Here is a 19,220-nt window from a genome sequence, read left to right as displayed (position 1 = left end):
TATCTTCTGATATATCCCCTCCAATTCACTTCTCTGCACCTCCTACCTGCACCTTTCTATTTGTAGAATTCCAGCAATTCTTTTCTTGCATCTCAGGTTGAATTCATAGATGCTCAGAATGATTTGATAGCTATCTAGCTGAATCCAAGGGACCAGATGAAGCATGGGTCTCCTACCATTCTGCCATCTTCCCTCCCTCCTGAACTGAAGCTTCTGAGATGCTCAAGCTCATATCTTCCTATCTCTTCACGCATCACACTTCAGGAAACAGTTGCCCCCATTCAAAGCTCTTTGGCTGTCCCTGCTGCTGCTTAGTCAGGAGGAGCAGGAAAGGAGGAGGGGGGGAGTGTTTCTTCTTGATTGGGTTGGGAGCAGAAAAGGAGCCAGCTTGCCTCAGCCTTGAATCACCGCAAAAGGAAAACAGCATGCCAGAAAGAAGTTGCAGAAGACTGCGTCTATAATCTAGGATTCAAAATGTGTGCTAAAGGTGCGAAAGGCACTAATGTCCCAGGAAATAGGTAGTTTAATTAAGCAGAAATCTTTCCAGCTGCTTAATTCTTTAATCAATTTAACCAATTTGGCCAATTCTTTTCTTGAAGACAAATCATCAAGGAAGTAAAAGAATCCAGGTGACCCAGTGGAATCACATCAGCTGGATGGGTAAGTAGGCTAATATTTATTACTAAGAGGTAGAGATCTTATCTATAGAACGATTACTTATATTAAATAAACCCGGAATCTCTATAGATTCTTATATTAAATAAACCCAGAATCTCTATAGATTTATGAGCATAGATTTCTGGAAGTGACTATGTAAACTATACATCTCATTTAATCATTTCACATATAAAATTTTAATTTTTTATAATACATAAAATAAATTTATTATAAAAATGATGAGAATTTTGAAATGTAAATTTGTAGGTACAACTAGCTATTACACCTAAAGAAAAGGTCAAATGCTTGCATGTATATAAAGAATTACTATAAAATTTTAATTTTATGTCAACTTTAGGAAGTCATAAATTTTTAAAATGAGGAAATGTTAAATGGTTCTCCATCCCCTCACTTTCAGTCTGGAGGTGTCTTTAAGTTCAAAATGAGTCTCTTGTACACAGGATATGGATGGCTCCTGTCTTTGTACCCAATCTGCAACCCTGTGCCGTTTCATGGGAGCATTTAGGCCATTCACATTGAGAGTTACTACTGAAAGATATGTATTTATTGCCATCCTATTGTATGTACAGTCCCTGTTTCTATGGATGGTCTCTGTAAATTTCTGATCTATATAACTCTTGGGGTCTTTCTTCTTTTATAGAATTCCCCTAGTATTTGTTGCAGGGCTAGCTTGGTGGTCACATATTCTTTCAGTTTCTGCCGGTCCTGGAAGCTCTTTATCTCTCCATCAGTTCTGAATGACAGCCTTGCTGGATAAAGTATTCTTGGCTGCATGTTCTTCTCATTTTGTACCTTGAATATGTCTTGCCAGCCCTTTCTGGCTTGCCAAGTCTCTGTGGACAGGTCTGATGTTATTCTGATGTTCCTCCCTCCGTATGTAAGGAATCTCTTCCCTATAGCTGCTCTTAGGATGGCTTCCTTGGTTCTAAGATTTGCGAGTTTTACTATTACATGCTGGGGCATTGGTCTGTTCTCCTTGATCTTGGGAGGGGTCCTCTCTGCCTCTAGGACATGAATGCTTGTTACATTCCCCAGATTAGGGAAGTTCTCAGCTATGATTTTCTCAAATATACCTTCTAGTCCTCTCTCTCTCTCCACCCCCTCAGGGATCCCAAAAATTCTGACATTGGAATGTTTCATGGCATCATTAATCTCTCTAAGTCTGTTCTCATGGATTTTAAGCTGTTTGTCCCAGGCCTCCTCCTGTTCCTTCCTTTCTATCAGTTTATTTTCTAATCACTAATTTGTTCTTCTGCCTTGTTTACCCTAGCTGTTAGAGTATCCAGTTTAGACTGCATCTCATTCATAGCACTGAGATACCACTTTACACGAGTTAGAATGGCAAAAATTAACAAAACAGGAAACAACAAATGTTGGCAAGGATGTGGAGAAAGGGGAACCCTCTTACTGTTGGTGGGAATGCGAGCTGGTGCAGCCACTCTGGGAAATGGTATGGAGGTTCCTCAAGATGTTAAAAATAGAGCTACCTTTGACCCAGCAATTGCACTACTAGGTATTTACTCCAAAGACACAGATGTAGTGAAAAGAAGGGTCACATGCACCCCAATGTTCATAGCAGCAATGTCCACAATAGCCAAACTGTTGGAGGAGCTGAGATGCCCTTCAACAGATGAATGGATAAAGAAGATGTGGTACGTATATACAATGGAATATTACTCAGCCATCAGAAAGGATGAATACCCACCATCTGCATCGACATGGATGGAATTGGAGAGGATTATGCTAAGTGAAGTAAGTCAAGCAGAGAAAGACAATTATCATATGGTTTCACTCATATGTGGAACATAAGCAATAGCATGGAGGACCATAGGGGAAGGGAGGGCAATCTAAAGGGGGAGAAATCAGAGAGGGAGATGAACCATGACAGACTATGGACCATGGGAAACAAACAGGGTTTCAGAAGGGAGGAGGGTGGGGGCAGGGGGTAACAGGGTGATGGATATTGAGGGCAAGTGTTGTAATGAGCACTGGGTGTTATATGTAACCAATGAATCATTGAACACTACATCAAAAACTAATGATGTACTATACAGTGGCTAACTGAACATAATAAAAAAATAAGACTATGCATTATAAAAAATAAAGTAAGGAAATATAAGTAGAGACAGTGAGTAAATGGACACATAGCAGTAAGGGTGCTATGGTCTAAATGTTTGTGTCTCCCCCAAAATTTATATGTTGAAACATAACTCCTAAGGTAATGGTTGGTATTAGGAGGTCAGGTTTTTGGAAGTTTCTAGGCCAAGAGGGCAGAGCCCTCATGAATGGAATTGGTGCTCTTATTAAAGGGAACCCAGAGAGATCTCTCACCCTGTCTCCCATATGAGGACACAACTAGAGATCAGCAGTCTGCAACCCAGAAGAGGGCCTACACTAGAACATGACCTTGTGGGCATCCTGATCTTGGACTTCCAGCCTCCAGAACTGTGAAAAATAAGTGTTTGTTGTTTATAAGCTATCCAGTCAATGGTATTTTGTTATAGCAGTCCAAATAGACTAAGACAAATGGTAAAAGACTGTATTTGAATTAAAGCAATCTATATCTATGAAGAAATTTGCCAACATTACTTTATACTGTTTCAGTGTCTGGTGTATCTTGACATCTTCATCAAAAATTTGAATCGAACAGACTAGAGCTGGCAAATTGATTCTCTTTACTTTTCAGAGGAAGTCTGTCTTACTTTGTTGTATATTTTAGGAAAACAGTATATCCTGGGATACTTCCCATTTTAAATTTCATCCATCTTAGGCTTCCATCCAGAGTTGTATGGACCAAATTCTTTTGGATAGGAGTTGATCTTCACACCAGTACTGCACTCTAGGAACTTGAACCCCAGGTCCCTTTGCATTAGACAGTTTTTGCTCTCATTACAGATATCAAATAGGGAGTCATATTCTGCAGCTTGTTATGGAACTCTACAAACACTATCATTTTTTCTTTTCCTTTTTTTAAAAATTTAAATTCCATTAACCAACATACGGTACATCATTAGTTTCAGATGTAGTGTTCAATAATTGGGATGAAAGGACCAAAATACGGGTTTATATCTGGGCATATAACTTGAATCTTGAATCATTCACATGCACAGGTTGGCCCATATGTCTTTGGTTCTACTTAGCTGTCATGTGCCACGTTTCAAACCATGGATTGTCTCCCTATCCCTTCACATCTCCTATTGACAATTGTTTATCTTTTTTCACATAAAGAATAATCACTAGCAACATGAAAATTGGAGTTTTTTTCTTATAAAAATCTCTTTTATCATAAGGGAAGGGAGGGAAAGAAAATAAGATGAAATCAGAGAGGGAGACAAACCTAAGAGACTCTTAATTATGGGAAACAAATAGGGTTGCTGGAGGGGAGGTTGGTGGGGAGATGGGGTAAACTGGGTGATGGGCATTAAGGAGGGCACATGATGTAATGAGCACTGGGTATTACATAAGACTGGTGAGTCACTGACCTCTACCTCTGAAACTAATAATACACTATATGTTAATTAATTGAATTTAAATAAAATAAAAAATTTAAAAATATCTCTATTTTTCCATATGTGGAAAGGAGAGAGAAAACAACAAAATTTTTTTGGAAACTTATAGTAATAAACATAGAACCTATGAAGCAAATTATAGAATCTGGGATATAAAATGAATGCTAAGAATGTAGAAGACTTGGTACATAGTCTACAGATGATTTCATCCTCCAGCAGTTTTTTTTTTTCTGGCTGCTCTTTTATTTATCCATTCAATAATACTAAATTGGCCAACTATAATGTGTCTGCTACTATACTAGATGCTGGGTTAGTTCAGTTTCATGATAACTAATTCTGTGATGCTGTGTTCTGGAGGTAAGATTGAACCCGCATAGTTTCTAAACTAAAGAGGATTACAATTCCTCTTTGTGTTGAATGCTGAACTCATCCTTGGTTACTTTATACTCAGGTGTGTTTTAGAAAATTATCACCTCAGAGTTTGCCGTCAGAATGGACTGTGGTTGAATAGGCATGAATGGAAAACAAAAAGAATAATAATCTGGGAGAATGTTTTTAAGGAAGGAGAATGGACATTACTTCTAGGAGCAAATGATGGGAGAGTATGATTACATGTTAGATGTGAAGGTGGATTGGAAATGGGTAGGAAAGAGTTAAAGCAGTTGGCTTGCAGTTAATTTACTAACACCTGCCCCTGCCGCATGGAGACATCCATTGGAAAGGAGAAGGCAGCAACGTACCCGGTATAGCTAACTGTCTAATGGACAAATCAATGAACAATATTTCCTAAGAGGAACAGTCTATCTATTGAATGTCTTTAGTTGGCTATCCCAGATTGAGGATTGCACATATAAATAAACCCAGAAGCTACAGATTTGTGAGGAATGGATCCCTGGAGAATGCCAAGCCAACTATACCTGTCTGTGGAATATAAAATGGAGATGTTTCAAAATGTCAATACCACTCAGTCTGTGACGTTACTCTGTTAAACCCTTCTTTGAGACTCCTCTATTATTTGGGATTCAAGACTGTTGTTTCCTTGGTGGGATGTCCAAGATGTCTCTCCCTGTCTGGGCCTCTTGATTGCTCATACCTACTGAAATAGTAAAAAAAATTTAAATCTGACCAATATCTCTGAATTAGGAGAGTCTGATTAACTGTATGCATGTGCTATTTCAGTTTGGTATAATTGGCAGGATTTATTTTCAGACCCATGAATTATATCTTACTGGTTAGCAGATTTTTAGCAAGTATAAATTGGGGATTGAAAAGTATATGATTAATATATGATTCCAGAATTATTGCTTATCCACCTTTAGTACAAAGTGGCAAAAACTTTGAAGAAAATTAATGATGTTAAAGTTTACCAGTGGTATTTGAGGAAATAGTTTTAGTTCTCAGAGAACTGGCTAAGCGAATTGATATGAATTTTTGGCAGAGGGATAGAAAGCCCCAAATTCTGTCAATAGCCAGTGAGCTTCAAAGTGGATACTGAGATCCAGGTGGAAACTGTAGCTCTAACTTCTTAATTCCAGCTTAATTAGCCTTGGGCAGAGACTATTCACACTGAGCCCAGACTTCCCACCTACAGAAACTGTGAGATATTAAATTTATATTGCTGTATACCACTAAGTTTGTTACTCAGCCATAGAAAACCAATTTTAGATACCGGTGAGTGGAAGAGATTATTGGGTTAATGTCTGGTTTCCAACAGACTGCTTACTTTTGACCCCTAACCTGCTGCAGTGCCTGTTGGAGGAGGTCATTGAGAGGATGTGACCACCAGTAGACCCGAGACCTTGGCCAGGGCAATTAGATGCTTCTCACTCCTCCCTGTCCTTGGAATGTAAGTTCCACCCACCATTCCCACAGTGGAGGAGGTTTTCAAAGACGTAGCTTTGAGAGAATAAGGTGTTGTTGAGATCTTCTGGATAGTGTACATGACTGAACCCAGTTAAGGCCTTCATATAAACTTTTTAAAAATAATTAACTAATTAATTAATTAATTAATTTTTATTATGTTCAGTTAGCCAGCACATAGTACATCATTAGTTTTTGATGTAGTGTTCAATGATTCATTAGTTGCGTATAACACCCAGGGCTCATCACAACACGTGCCCTCCTTAAACTTTTAAGAATCTGGTGGGTGAGTGCAGAGATCTACATATGTGTTTACAGCTAGGTCCTGCCACTATACAGGCACCTGCACTGGCCATGCAGTGAAGTGTGTCCATATCACACTCTTCTTGCAAACACCATTAGTTTATTTATCTGGAAGTTAAATTAACAAAGAAATCAGACTGGGTCACCTGTCTTATTTTCTTTCTCCCAGGGTTACTTCACCAATAAAATGAGCAAATAGACCACAGACAGCTTCTTTAACTGTTTTTCCCTACTGCCCATTTCAAATTCACTATCACCCTTCATCTATAATCCATCTCTCCCATCATGTCTCCCTTCACTCAATTACTCTCTCCTAGAATATTATTTTTCCTGCTTCTGTTCTTGCCAACATAACTAAAGCCATTTCCACTGAGCAGCATCTAAATTGAAAACATTTTTATACTACACTTGATAGTAGAAGTCAGCACTCAACATGGGGAGGATACTGTAAACTCATTTTGCTGCACATCACCATCACCACTCTTCCTGGTCAAGGGACAATTCCTGCTTCCCAAACTCAGAGTTACTGGTTATCTTGTGACTGAACTAACTTGATGTCTAAAATAGTAACTGGCCAAAATGATGTTCCATATGGCTGTTGAAGGGATTAAATAACCGGCCAAAAAGAAAAACATAGTTTCTGAGAAGGAATCACCTTTAACCCGAGGACCATGGGTCTTTGAACCTGTAACACTCATTTTATTTTCCATGTTATATTATTTATTCCATGGGCTCCAGGCTTATTATGGCAAATTACCAAAGTGTAGCCTTTAACCTTGGTTATTCTCTACACTTTTTACCTGGATTGTTCTAAAAGAAGCAATAATCTCCATTTTTGGTGTTGTTAGAGATTCCTTTTTATTTAAAAGAAGAGAAATGGTTGGGAATGGGAGATGGAGTGGGGTTGGGGGTATAGAAAATGGATGGGGTGAAACATGGGCACATTCCAGCCCAGTGAGGACAAATGCAGTAGGGTCAGTCTGTGTAAGTGACCAATTCCACCTCAATAAAGACCAAATAGTATTCTGATCATCCAATCGATTAAATCTGGAAAAGAAACAAGGTCTTGTCAACAAGAGTTCCACAGAAGGCTACAGACTGTGACTTCTGTATTTAGTATCTGCAAGGGAATTAACAAGTGTCTGATGGCACTAAATTCAGTGGAGTCAAAAGAGATCTGGGAACAAGATCCCTGGACACTGGAACTTGTGGAAAGATTTAAAAACATCAGTGCCCACAAGAACTAGATATATTCTGAGTAGGATGAAAGACAGGAGGAGGAGCCAAGATATGTATTTGGTTTCACTAAAATGTGTCACACAACATTACAGACTTCTTCTAAGAAGAAAGATGAGGCCATTTTTTCACCCATAAGTTACCTGATCTGATCTAACATAAAGCAATATTTGGAAAGGACTCCTTAGAACCTAGGTTGCCACAATTAAATTAGAAGGTTTTTTGTTTTTGCTTCACATGTGTCCAAGATCAAGGTCCTCACTACTATGTATATCTAATTCCCTCACCTCAAAATATACTAAACAGAATTTGTGTGAGATTTTTAATTGCATCTTATATATATTTACCCATTTGCAAATATTTATTGATAAACTTATATAAGGGTAAAAGGGGAGAAATACATAAACCAGAAATAGGAGACTCAGTGAATTTCAAAATCCCTAGAAATTCCCTTGAAAATGCTCAAAATTATTTGGTCTATAGCCCTGCCCCCAAGGAAGCCACATTATAAAACTATTTTAAATTTTGGAAAATTCTCCAAGGGTAACACAAATGTGATCATTAGAACTAACAGATATTGATAATGGGCCACCAGGTATAGATGCTTGATTTCAGTCTTTCCAATGCCATTTCCATAAAACACTAAATTTACCAGATTGTATAATAATATTTTAAGAAGAAACTAAATAAAACGATAGCCAAAAAACCTGCATATTTCTTGGCTCCTCTCTATCCCTTTATAACCCCAATATTTATTTTGGTAGTGGGAGTGTTTCTAAAGGAACAGAAGGTTAAGAATGGGTTTTATGAATTGGTTCTGAGGTTTCTGGAATGTCTCTTTAATCTGATAAGGGACACTAAATAAAGATACTAATGACTTTATGTCCAGTAGTAAAGAGAACAGTGATAATCCATAGTATGATCTGACAATGGAAATATACAAAATATCTGTATTAGATGTTCTTAATCAATTACTTATAAGAAGTGAGCAGCTAGACGACTTTGTATATGATGCTTTGAACATGCTTGGAAAATGAATGAATATAATGGCATTGGTTTGTTTCTCCTAATATTGCTAGACAAAATGGTGTGGTAAAGGATGAGCTCAAAGATTTGAAATCCCAGCTCAAATGCTGCATAAATAACCTAAGAACATTTATGTATGTCTTCAAGGAGACCCTTACGTCCATTAGCCATGGCACCAAAATTGCTGAAAATCTAACACAAAACCTCATCCTGTGACTGGCTGAATTACAACACAAGATGATCTCCCAGCCTTGAAGGGAAACTACTGTAAAAATGAGGGCATTGGTGGGGAGAGAATAGGATCCTGAAAATTGGACTGGGGATATGTGGATACACTCTGATGAAGCTGGGGGATATTGAGCCCCTAAATTAAGACGCATCTTCTTTGCTAGTAGAATACACTTTCCACTCCCAGCAGAATTGGCCTCCCTGCCTGTATCAGAAGTGTCTTCCCTAAGCTCTGTGGAAGTGACCTCCCCACTTCTTGTGGCAGCAGCATCCCCCTGCCAGTGTATTACCCAGAGCGGTATTGACACTTCCATTCCACCCGATAGGATATCAAATTAATTTTATATATTAAATTGACTGTGCCAGGGCGACTGGGTGGCTCAGATGGTTAAGCTTCTGCCTTCAGCTCAGGTCATGACCACTGAGTCCTGGGATTGAGCTCTGCATCGGCTCCCGGCTCAGTGGGGAGGCTGCTTCTCCCTCTGCTTCTCCCCCTTGCTTGTGCTCTCTCTCTCTGTCAAATGAATAAATAAAATCTTAAAAAAAATAAATTGACTGTGCCATGGGGTGCTCAGATTAAACTGAGCTGTTGAGGGTGCTGGAGTCAACTGCAATAGACTCCCCTGAGGCAGCTGTCAAAAAAGACAATGCTGATTCTCCTTAGGGCTCACCCAGACCACTCCTGCTTTGCTTCTAGACCTTAAACTAGACTCAAGTCCCAGCTGTCCCTAAAAGTGAACTATAAGGGATGACCCATGAAGAGATGTGTTATACTCCAAAAAAAAAAGTGACTTTACTTTTCTAATTTATACAGACAGGAATTTGGAGAACATGTGTGGGGATGGATGCTAAGGGTGTGAGGTAATGGTGAAGGGACATAAAGTTGAATCAAGCCTAATTTATTGGATGAGCTTATTAAGCAGGGATTCTGCATTTAGTGTTGCAACTTGTGGAGTTAGAAAAGGCTCTAACAATGTGTTTGATTGGTTGACATATGGACCATAAGGTGTCCCACAGTGAGTGAACTGGAAATGCCATACATGCCTTGGTTTCATGTAGAAGAGATTCAAAAGCTTAGGGAGATTGGAATATTAGAGTGTGTTTGTCCTTTAAGACCTACTCACCCACACTGGGAGGGTTCAGAAGACTTATTTTTCACCAATACTGTGAGAGATTAGTGAGGGGAGCTCTAGAATCCTTGAAGAGCTCTGTGATTGTTCTTCTCTGTAGAACAGACCTTATAGTGGCACTGCAGTCGCTGAATTGGGAAACCTAAATGCAATGGGAGTAATTGGATCTCTGTATGGCCAAGGCCAAGTGGCAGCACTCAACCACCGAAGGCAAGGTGCATGTGGTACTGTAATGGACAGCGGAATCAAAAAATCCATCAGAATAGTCTAACTTGCTCAGACTAATGGTATTGGCTAAATGATTGGGGTGTTTAGTAGAAAGCCTACTAAATGTGGGCTTGATTTCCGTAGAAAAATTATACGTCAACTGAATAAAGGTGTTTTTTTTTTTTTTAAAGATTTTATTTATTTATTCGACACAGAGAGAGAGAGAGCACAAGCAAGGGGGGCAACAGGCAGAGGGAGAGGGAGAAGCAGACTCCCTACCGAGCAGGGACCCTGATGTGGGGCTTGATCCCAGGACCCCAGGATCATGACCCAAGCTGAAGGCAGCCGCCCAACCTACTGAGCCACCCAGACGCCCCTGAATAAAAGTTTAAGCTGAGTCTGAAAAAACAGAGTTACTGTCCCTCAATCAATTTCCAGACTTGAACGAGTTTACAAACCCAAACCCCTTAAATGAAGGGGAGGCCAGGTCCCCATGAGGAAGGAACTTGGTATGCTACTGAAAATTTAAACTGTTAATCTTTTTTCCAGCCTTTTACTAAAAGAATACAGCCTTTTACCAGGGTAATTGTGCACTGGGGAGAAATAGTCCAGGTGCTACTGGACACTGGCTCTGAACTGACATGGGTTCTAAGAGACCCAAAATGTCACTGTGACCAACCAATCAGAGTAGAGGCTTATGGAGGTCAGGGTATTGTGGAGCTTTAACTCAAATCAGTGGATCTCTGAAACCATTTTTTGGTTACTTCTCCAGTTTCAGAATAGCCATACTGAGCAGCTGGTGGAATCCCCACAATGGTTCCCTGACCTGTGGAATGAGGGCTTATGATGGGATAGGCAAAATGGAAGCCATTAGAACTTCCTCTACATAGGAAAAGCAATATTATAATCCTGGAGAGATTGCAGACATTAGTGACACCAAAGACTTGAAAAATGCAGGAGTGGTGGTTCCCACAATCCCCAACCAACTCTTCTATTTAACCTGGGCAGAAAACAGATGAATCTTGGAGAAAGACAGTGGGTTATTGTTAGCACAACCAGATGTGGTTTCATTTCCATAGCTTTCCATAAGGCCAAACAGAAGCAATTTGCTTTCTGCTGGTAAGACCAGCAATACACCTTCATTCTATACCTCAGGGGTACAACAATTCTCTAGCCTTATGTCATAAAGTAGTTCTCAAGGATCTTACCTTTCTCTTCCACAAGAGATCAAACTGATCCATTACACTGATGACATTATGCTGATTGGACCTATGGAATAACAAGTAGCAACTACTCTGGACTTGTTGGTAGGACATTTGCATATTACAGGATAGGATATAATTCTAACTAAAAGTTGGAGGCCTTCTACTTCAGTGAAATTTCTAGTGGTCCAGTGGTATAGGGCATGTGGAGATATCCCTTCTAAGTTGAAAGATAAGTTGTTGCATCTGGCTTCTACTACAACCAAGGAAATGGAACAATGCTTAGTGGGTCCCTTTAGATTTTGGAGGCAACATATTCCTCATTCAGTTGTGTTATTCTAGCCTATTTACCAAGCAACTCGAAAAGCAGTTAGTTTTTTTTTCCATTAAAAAAATTTTTTATTGTTATGTTAATCACAATACATTACATCATTAGTTTTTGATGTAGTGTTCCATGATTCATTGTTTGTTTATAACACCCAGTGCTCCATGCAGAACGTGCCCTCTTTAATACCCATCACCAGGCTAACCCATCCTCCCACCCCCCTCCCCTCTAGAACCCTCAGTTTGTTTTTCAGAGTCCATCATCTCTCATGGTTCATCTCCCCCTCCGATTCCCCCCCCTTCATTCTTCCCCTCCAAAAAGCAGTTAGTTTTGAGTGGGGAATAGAACTAGAGAAGGTTCTACAACAGGTTGAGGATGCTCTTCAAGCTGTCCTTCTGTGTGGGCCATATGATCCAGAACATCCAATGGTGCTTGAAGTATCAGTGGCAGATAGTGATCCTTTCTGGGGACTTTCTCAGGCCCCCATATGTGAATCACAGTGCAGGCCTTAAGATTTTGGAGCAAGACCCTGCCAGCATCTGTAGATAACTACTTTCCTTTTGAGAAACAACTCTTAGCCTGCTAAGGGCCTAAATAGAGACTGAATGCAACTGTGGGCCATCAAGTTACTTTATGACCTAATGTACCTGATTAGGCCCAAATAGGCTCTGAATGCATAAGTAATTTACATGAAGTGGCCCAAATGCCCGGTGTCCCAATTCCTGCTACATTGCCTTCTCTCTTCCAGCCTGCACCTATACCTTAAGGATTCCTTACATTCAAGTGTCAGAAGAAGACTTGGGTCTGGTTTATAGATGGAATATTCTGCATGATATCTAGGCACCATCCAAAAGTAAACAGCTGCAACACAACAGTCCCTCTCTGGGACATCCCTGAAGGACAGTGGTGAAGGGAAATTCTCCCAGTGGGCAGAACTTTGAACAGTGTGCCTGTTTGTTCACTTTTCTTGGAATGAGAAATGTCCAGATGTGCAATTATATACCAATTTGTCAGTTGTGGCCAATAGTGTGGTTGAATCGTCAGGGACTCAGAAGGAAATGATTGGATAATTAGTGACAAAATCATTTGGAGAAGAACTATGTGTAGAGACCTCAATGAATGGGCAAAAAATGTGAGGATATTTGTGTCCCATGTGAATGTTCACTGAAGGGTGACCTCAGCAGAAGGGTTTTTTTTTTTAAAGATTTATTTATTTATTTGAGAGAGAGAGAGTGTGAGCAGGGGGAGGGGCAAAGGGAGGGGGAGAGAATCCTCAAGCAGACTCCCTGGTGAATGCAGAGCCCAACACGAGGCTTGATCCCACTATCCTGAGATCATGACATGAGCAGAAATCAAGAGTTGGATGCTTAACTGACTGAGTGCCCCTGGTGCCCAGGCAGAAGAGGGTTTTAATAACTGTGTAGATAGGATGACCTGTTCTGTGGATACCAGTCAGCCTCCTTCCCCAGCCACTCCTGTCATCACCCACTGGGCTCATGAGCCAAGTGGCCATGGTGGCAGAGATAGAGGTTATGTATGGGTTCAGCAACATGGATTTCCACTCATCAAAGACAATCTAACTATGGCCACTATTTGAGTATCCAGGCATTCTTGGCTCTATTAGACTCAGAAGCCCAAGTCACAGTAATTCTAGGCAACTCTTCTAAATTCCCCAAGGGAGACTGTTATAATGTATGGGCATAACAGGTAAAACAAATTAAACTAGGTGTGTCTACTGATAATATATTTCTAAAACAATTGCCAGTGGTGGTGGCCCTTCTGTTTCTCTTTTTTGCTATTATAGCTATAGATATCCTCACCCAGCCACATGCCTGTTGGAATAATCTCAAATTCCTAGTCTTTCTCATGGGAACCACCAAAAGGGAACATGTCCAACTGCCTTTTTCAGTGAAAACAGTAAGTACACCACAGTATCAGCTAACTCAATGTACACAGGGCCTTCGCTGGTGATATGCTGGATACTGGGGTCATTAGGCCCACCATCTCACCCTTTAATCTGGCCAGTGGTAAGACTGGCTTCCAGTGAATAGAAATTTACAATTAATTATCAAAACTTAAATGCACAGGTTCTTGCCATCAAGGTTCCTGATATTATAGAGATGATAGATGCCATCTGAAAACCTTAGGACGCACACTTTGCTGTTCCAGATCTAGCCAACATGCTTTACTCGGTCCTTATAACTGAATACTCACAACCTTAATTTGATTTTCATTTTGAGGGCACCCAGTGTACCTTTACTCGGCTGCCCAGGGTTATCTAAATAACCCCACTATCATCTATAATCTATTCAGACAAAATCTAAATTTACCCAGATTCACCCATTACTGCCTTTGACGTGAGACTCTACTAAGGAGACCTCCTGATGTTGCCATCTAATAGTAACACTTACATCTAATAGTAACACAACATTTACAGTGGGGAGGGTGGGCCATGGCCTCACATAAGATCCAAGGACCTGCCATTTTTGTTCAGTTTCTTAGCATAGTGAGCTGAGGGGTGCAAAATTCCTCTCACGGTAAAACATCAACTCCATACAACGACCTACTACACGGCAGCAGGCACAACAAATGTTAGGTCTCTTCACCTTTTGGAAGCAACACATTTCACACTTACCCATTCTACTTAGGCCTATTTATGCTATTACATGTAAATTGACTTCTTTCCCTTGGTGAGAACCTCAACAGGCTGCCTCACAAATGACTCAGCAAGCCATACAGCAGGTCTTGTCCTTAGTCTCTGCAGCATCAGATTTGTGGGTTGAATCTTGGCAATGCCTGATTATGCCTCATGGAGTCTCCAGACTAAGCATGGCTCTATGGGGTTCTGGACCAGACATCTGCCCCAGACAGCAGCTCAGTATAAGTTACTAGAGGGCTAATTTTTGGCAGTCTACTGGGCCCTTTTAGAGTCAGAGGTATTAATGGGCTGACAGCCAATACTGCTTTGTATACAAGTCCCCATCCTGCTGTGGATCAGGAATTCAACCCACCAGAGGCTTGGCATGGCCACTGAGGACTCACTGTTAAAATGGGAATGGTACCTTTTAGGAAAGGGCTAAACTTGATGTCAAGGGCCTTTTTAAATTACAGGAGGATGTGACTTCCCTCCCCCAACTCAAGTGCAAGTAGTGGCACTCCCACAGTTGGTTCCTTCAGCAGTTTTGGAAGCCCCTTGGGACCCACCTTCTGACATGGAAAGAGAGTTGGTGTTCTTCACCAATGGCAGTACCACCACTATATGCAATGCAGCCTGCTGGAAGGCCACAGCATATCATCCTGCTAGTGGGATATCCCTAGTCAGGGAGGGCTCTCCTGTCTCGGCCCAACTGGCAGAATTGGTGGCCGTGCACTTGCCTCTACAATGGCCAGGTTGTAGAGACTCCCAAGAACATACATTTTTGATGATTCCTGGGCAGTAGCCAATGGGCTTGTAGTGTGGTCTGCACAATGGCAAAAAGATAATTTCATGATTTAGGGAAAGCCCCTCTGGAGTGCCTCCATTTAGGAAGAAATAGCCAATTTGTACATAAGGATTATGGTCAATAATGTCTCAGCATACACATGCTAACAAACACAAGAAACACATTATAATAACATTGCAGACTCATCCAAACTACATATGGGTTCCACGTGAGCCACATTTGGAGTACCAAACACAACCCTGGACACAGCTAATCCCCTAGAGATGCCATATCTATAGCAGAGTGGGCCCATATTATATCAGGCCATAAGAGAGTGACAGCACTCACTGACTGGGCATACAGGAGCAGCATTCCCCCCCCCCCCCGCTTTAGCCAAAGTGGTCGCAGACAAGTGCCCCTTTTGCTCCCAAAGAAAACTCCGAAAAGTTCCCAGGTGGGGACATGTGCCCCTTGGTGACAGAACTTATCTGGTGGAAAACTGATTTTACCAGACCACTGCTGCTTTCTGCTGGAGCTCCCAGGTATGCTGCCACCATCATAGAACCTTCACTAGACTTCTGCTGGCTGCTCTTTCCAAAAACGCTGCTTCCCATTGTGGAATCTCCTCCTTAACTAGGTATGTGTGTATCCCCTTTGGCCCATGAGACATTGTAGATTTAGATCAAGCTACCCATTTCACCTCCTAAGCTGTTCACACATGGGCTCCAGAAACATGGAGTCTAGTGGAATTTCCACCTAGCCTATGGTTCTCAAGGGGCTGGACTTATAGAGAGGCAAGTGATTGCTGTTCCTATTGTTGAGGCATCACAGGACGGATTGTTGTGAGTTTACCCAAACTATTCTATGATGATGCTGTCTTGGCATTCATTTTGTGTGGTCAAATGGCCTACAGGAGCCTTGGACTGACACTAGTCCCCTCCAACAAATTCATGCCCTAGAGAACAGCCATAAGCAAATGTAAATTCTTGGTAGGATCCTCTCCCCTGAACCCCCAAAGCCTTGTGAGCAACAGTCTCCCTTGTTCAGTCTCCCTTGCTTTCCAGAGCCTTTCCTTTGCTGTCCCTTAGGTTAAGAGCCTTGTGGAGCTTACCAAAACCTGCCTCTTTTTGGCTTGAATTGACCAATCTGACCTTAGTCCAAGAACCCCAAAGCCCTCCTTCCATGGAAAGCATGTGCCCCAGGTCCTGCTGCTTACTCTTTGCCTTCACCCTGTCTTGACCTCCCCTGTGGCCCCTCTCTACATGCTGTGTACTTTCTCCAGGCCCTATGAGTACTAAACTTCTCTATTTCAGCTTCCCTTGTGGTCTTTTGTTGAACTACAGCCTGCCATCACATACCCTGGTGTTGTACTTAATAAATATTAATTACATGTTAATTTAACAAATTCACAACTGAAGTTCATTCAAGTTGTTTTGTAGTTCTCCCTTCTATTTCTCAAGTTTAAGAAAATTAATATAGACTCAGGGCTTACAATAGTGAGAAGCCTACTCTGGGGCTTCAGGTGAACTTAAGGAACATTCTGTCCACCCAATTCACACCAACTTCCATACAGTTCCATACAGTTTTGGTCCTTTACCCTTCATCACTGCCAAGACTGGGCAATGCTGGTGTCAAAGGAAATATTAGCAGAGCAAACTCTTGACAGTTTGCACAGCATAGGGATCAAAGTGTGAGAGTGAGGACAAATGGCAGTTGAGGACTATGGTCAGTTTAGGAAAGAAAACAACATGGTCTTCTTTCAGGATACGCCTTAGTTTCTCTTTTAGCTTCCGAGAAGCTTTTCTGTGTGTCTCATTTTTTCCCCACTTTCTTAATGATATTTTATGCTTTCACTGTATTTCTTTGGCCAGTTAATTAAGCTCTTTTTTTTTTTTTTCCCTAGGAAGACAGGAGCTTTAATTTCCTACTTTCTGAGAGACTCACATTAGCTTACATTATTTTAAATGTAGCAGTGACAGTATGTATTCTGTAATTTACACATGAATTGTAGCACAGTTTCCTTTTTATTTATTGGGATTTTAAAAAAGTGAAAGTAAATTATGAGATAGTGTTACAGAAGTAGATAATTTATTCTATTTGACATCCTTTTCTTACATCCATTATGCCATGTAGTATCTGGGAAGCTGTGTTGTTCATTTCCAGAGAGAATTCATTTTGTTTTAACGACAAATACAGTTTAAGACCGAAGTAGTTTTAACATCTTAATGTCTTTTTTCTATTGAGTTACCTTTCAATTCAAATGAAATGTGGTTTAGTTGCCTTCTGGCAGTTGCTTCTCCTTACTTCCCCTCTTCCATCCTTTTCTGTTTCTGCCCCCTTCTCTCATCTCAAGTAATGACTATATTCTTCTATTCTATCTTCTAGAAACTTTTCTGTTTTGTCATTACATTTAAATCTAAAATCTTCCTAAAGTCATTTTTTTGTGATAGTAATGTAGAAGTCAAATTTCATTTTATTCCATATGGCTATCCAACTGACCCAGCACCACTTATTTAAAACAAACAAACAAACAAACAAACATACAAACATTTTCTGACGGTTCTGCATTGCCACACTTGTGGTAAAAAAATATATACAGTTCCTGAAATTAAGAATTCCTCATACTGGGGTGGGGGGATGGGTTAGCCTGGTGACGGGTATTAAAGAGGGCACGTACTACATGGAGCACTGGGTGTTATATGCAAACAATGAATCATGGAACACTACATCAAAAACTAATGATGTGATGTATGGTGATTAACATAACATAATAATAAATATTCTGATTATAAAAAAATATATAGAGAGAGTTCCTTTATTTCTCTTGTCTACATTATGTCTTATTTTCCTGTTTGTCTATTCTTAAACAGTACCACACTGTCTTTTTTATTTTGTACTAATATCTATGTTACTACTTTTTTAAAAATAATTTTTATTGTTATGTTAATCACCATACATTACATCATTAGTTTTTGATGTAGTGTTCCATGACTCATTGTTTGTGCATAACACCCAGTGCTCCACGCAGAATGTGCCCTCTTTAATACCCGTCACCAGGCTAACCCATCCCCCCACCCCCTCCCCTATAGAACCCTCAGTTTGTTTTTCAGAGTCCATCGTCTCTCATGGTTCGTCTCCCCCTCCGACTTACTCCCCTTCATTCTTCCCCTCCTGCTATCTTCTTCTTCTTTTCTTTTTCTTAATATATACTGCATTATTTGTTTCAGAAGTACAGATCTGTGATTCAACAGTCTTGCACAATTCACAGCGCTCACCGTAGCACATACCCTCCCCAATGTCTATCACCCAGACACCCAATCCCTCCCACCCCCCACCACTCCAGCAACCCTCAGTTTGTTTCCTGAGATTAAGAATTCCTCATATCAGTGAGGTAATATGATACAGGTCTTTCTCTGACTGACTTATTTCACTCAGCATAACACCCTCCAGTTCTATCCACGTCCTTGCAAATGGCAAGATCTCATTCCTTTTGATGGCTGCATAATATTCCCTTGTATATATATACCACTTCTTCTTTATCCATTCATCTGTCGATGGACATCTTGGCTCTTTCCACAGTTTGGCTATTGTGGACATTGCTGCTATAAACATTGGGGTGCATGTACCCCTTTGGATCCCTACATTTGTACCTTTGTGGTAAATACCCAGTAGTGCAATTGCTGGATCGTATGGTAGCTCTATTTTCAACTGTTTGAGGAACCTCCATACTGTTTTCCAGAGTGGATGCACCAGCTTGCATTCCCACCAACAGTGTAGGAGGGTTCCCCTTACTCCTCATCCCCGCCAACATCTGTCGTTTCCTAACTTGTTAATTTTAGCCATTCTGATTGGTGTGAGGTGGTATCTCATTGAGGTTTTGATTTGGATTTCTCTGATGCTGAGCGATGTTGAGCACTTTTTCATGTGTCTGTTGGCCATTTGGATGTCTTCTTTGGAAAAATGTCTGTTCATGTCTTCTGCCCATTTCTTGATGGGATTATTTGTTCTTTGGGTGTTGAGTTTGATAAGTTCTTTATAGATTTTGGTTACTAGCCCTTTATCTGATATGTCATTTGCAAATATTTTCTCCCATT

The 19,220-nt window shown here is 40.6% G+C and overlaps 1 long non-coding RNA gene across 1 annotated transcript in view; it reads left to right on the top strand.

The window, feature by feature from the left end:
* The first annotated feature begins 439 nt into the window (after window positions 1–439).
* Window positions 440–19,220, top strand: part of LOC141370734 (uncharacterized) — a 62,776-nt gene continuing 43,995 nt past the window's right edge. Inside the window, exon 1 of the long non-coding RNA XR_012375042.1 lies at window positions 440–660. This is a non-coding gene — a long non-coding RNA (uncharacterized lncRNA). The remainder of the gene's footprint in view (window positions 661–19,220) is intronic.

Source organism: Callorhinus ursinus, unplaced genomic scaffold (assembly GCF_003265705.2).
Source record: "Callorhinus ursinus isolate GAN/ISIS: 27379988/994484 unplaced genomic scaffold, GSC_fseal_2.0 scaffold44, whole genome shotgun sequence".
In the NCBI taxonomy this organism is placed as follows: Eukaryota; Metazoa; Chordata; class Mammalia; order Carnivora; family Otariidae; genus Callorhinus; species Callorhinus ursinus.
This window is presented reverse-complemented; position numbering and strand designations above follow the sequence as displayed.